Source organism: Eucalyptus grandis, chromosome 11, assembly GCF_016545825.1.
Source record: "Eucalyptus grandis isolate ANBG69807.140 chromosome 11, ASM1654582v1, whole genome shotgun sequence".
Lineage (NCBI taxonomy): Eukaryota > Viridiplantae > Streptophyta > Magnoliopsida > Myrtales > Myrtaceae > Eucalyptus > Eucalyptus grandis.
Genome location: NC_052622.1, coordinates 25531252 through 25534757, shown reverse-complemented (window position 1 = coordinate 25534757; position 3506 = coordinate 25531252).

The window sequence follows — 3506 nt, the reverse complement described above, 5'->3', positions numbered from 1 at the left end:
CAAAGTCTTTTTCAATTAATTACTTGAAATGTGCCTTTACAATACTCGCTAACAAAATCATACACAAGTTATGCAAACCCCTTTTCCTCACCTAAATGCACATTGCCTGTTAAGCTTAATTTTCAATTTCTACCTGATTTCTACCCGATATCACGTACTAGTCATTAGCCTTCGTCTTTGTGGTGAATATGCCGGTAAAGACACAAAATAGGAAAATCCCTAGATGATAATGGAGAATAATTGTTGGGGAACGGGACAATTGCAGATCATATTCTATCATTTTTTACAATAATATGTTTAGGTTTTAAAATTTTCATTTTGTACATTTAAGTCTAAAACTTGCGATTTTTCATACATTTGAATCTTTTTATTAACTTTGTCAATTTTTTCTTTTTATCTATCCTACTCTAACTCTCAACTTACTTTTAAACTTAGCCTATTTGTAAAGCGTAGGATTTGAACCCCGCACCCATTTTGACGATAAGAGTCATGTGTCTTTTCTTTATTTATTTATTTTTTTCACTCCTACGTGGTCATTAATCAGAAATTAATCTGTGAAGATTTTCTATTCACTAAAATCTAATGGAGTGAATGAAAAAGCTAAAGTGGATAATCTAAAAAGACTTTATGATGTAAATATAAGAAATCAAAGTTTTAGGATTTAAGTGTATTATTGTTAGATTCTCACTTTGGGAACCCTCTAGCAGAGAATTGAGAACGAAGCCAGTGGAATGTGACTTGAATTGGGTAGATACGAGTTCGCAATGGACTTTATGTATCGGGACCTTGCAAATGATGAGAGGAGTCCAATCGTCCCAACATAATGAATCTGCTAAGCTCAACTATTCGAGCCAATCCATATTAACTCCCTTATAGGGATGTTAGAACCGAACCGAAAAACCAAATCAAAACTAGAACCGATTCGAATTTTCATGCAATTTTCATTTGGTTCGAGTTTCGATTCGGATAATGAAAAAAATGATAGTTTTTTACTTTAGTTCAGATAATTTTAGTTTGGTTCAGTTAAGTGAACTGAATTGAAAATTGCCCATCTTCTTAATATTACAATTTATATAATCTCTATCATTTTTTGTAGAGCTCTTCTTAATATTTCAAAAAGGAAAACCGAAAAACTAAGCCAAAACGAACTGAGTATTTGATTCAGGGCATGGTTCGGTTCAAAGCTAATGCATACTCAAACAGTTTGGTTCGATTTGGGTTTCCTAACTAATTTATACCTAGATGGCTCGGCTTAGTTCTGGTTTTCTGAAAAATCAAATCGAGCCATTAACACCCGTAGTCTCTTATAACTTTGATTCGCTAGACATGGCCCTTGAGTCACGACTCCTTCATTCAAGTGGAAGCAGTTCAGATTCCCTCCGTGGTCACGCTTCTACGATGAGCTTCGGTTGAGATGTACTCCTTTGTAGCCTCCTATGCTAAAGGAGCAGGAAGCTGGTCCGTAAGCCAATCTGCCGAATGGAGGCTAAATTTAACGAAAAATCGGGTAGTAAGTTTGAAATATCGTTGCTAAGTGAAAAATGATTGACAGCATATAAGTTCGGTCATCTATTACTAAGTTACCCATGAAGCAGTTACTTACTATCCTTAAAATTGTACAAGTCGATGCTTTTTTTTCTACTAGTAAGCTATGAGTTGCTTAGATAATTTACCAGTGGTGGTTAGTGATTGTACCTTACGAAAAAAAAAAAAAAAAACTATTTTACTTCTAGAAATTCTTAGTGGATTGTTGACATTGTTTATGATTTTAGAGTATCAACAATTATTTGTTGACAACATACTGATGAAATAATAAACTTACCGTATTGAATTACGCACTTAAATTACAAGCACGCATGCGTGTTTTACGAGGGGATGCACTTTCTCGACAGTAGATTAATTGCTTATATACTTTACCAATAGCATTGGTTAACCGTTTTTCACTTATCGACAAAATAACAATTTAACAACTGCAAATTCCTAGTGGAAAACTAATATTAAAACTTAAGGGTCCCAATATCAATATATCTATAAAAAGGGGTGGGAAGGGCAATCAGTGTTGACAATCTCTAGGTGTTACCATCATGAATCCTTGAAGGTGGGCCTACGTCGGCAACTAATTAATTTCATCCCTAACTTACTATTTGCACTGCTAAGATATACTTTTGATGAGTAAATTTGCAAGAAGATTATTGAGTTACTATTACTTTGACGTCGCTGGTAATAAGTTAACTACTCTGGTGATAACTTCCTATTACCACCTTAAAAGTGAGCTATGTTGTTACATTTTTAATTTCACTTCCGTGGGGATTTTAACATTTTGGAAAGCGCAATTATCCTAGTGAGTTATTATTTCAGTGGTAATCTAGTATTTGTACCGCTAAGATTAAGTAAATACGTAAGTTACTAACTTTAGTAAGATTTTATTACCAATAGCAAATTTCTAAACAACTGGATAACTTATTGGGAATTAGTAATTTACTCTTGGGAAGCAACGTACCAACCAAGTGAGGAAATTACTAATGAAAATTGCTGAACAATTTGATAACTTACTATTGACTTGAAAAATCGGTAATTTGCCAGGTACCTTACTAATTTAAATGGGAAGGTTCTATTTCCAATGATTTTTTTTAAATGTTAAAATAATATACTATTGAATTTGGCATTCATGAATTCCTCAAATTGCTCGTAATTTGCTATTGAAAAATGAGCGAACTCTAGTATGTAACTTATTTGATTTGTTGATACCAAGTTCAATATTATTTCGAAATAGCAAGTTTCTTACTTTGTTGGTAAATTAACCTGTAAATGATCTTATATTGGTAAATAAATAATTTTGCTGTAAGTAACTCATTGCACCTGTAATTTTTTGTTTTCAATGGTTATTTTCTATAAAATTAAATAAGTTCAATGTTACATAAACTTTGTACCTTTTCAACTCTTTTTATAACTTACTAACTGGTAAGCGGACCTATTAGTAAGATCTTAATTTCACCAGTAAATTAGTCTTCTCACCACTAAACTTTTGTTAGGAGCAGTAATTTTATTTCATGTGATGTTTGGAAGTTATTAACATTGTTAGTAAATAAGCATCGACGTATCTGTCGAATAGGTTGCCGGTCACGCAATTTGACTGTTAAAATTTCAAATTTACTAATAATGTTACAGAATTACCATCCACGAAATTTGTTCCCTTCTGCCCTTAACGGATCATTGTTCGCTGAATCAAAGTGATATCAGTGAATTGCATGGTAAGAGAGCATGTCAATGTCCAAAATCATCCTGTTGAAATCTTTCTGCAGTACATGCACTGGGATAAAAGAACAATCCTGGGTCTCGGCTTCAAAGTGAAAGAGAATTACAACTTCTTCAGTCACAATGAAGACACGGGTTAGCATTTGTGGGAGATTAAGCGGACCGACCTGAAGCATCATCAGGCTTACAAGCAGGAATGATTCTATCTTCAAACCTCCGATATAATGACCGAAACAAAAACACAGAGAATG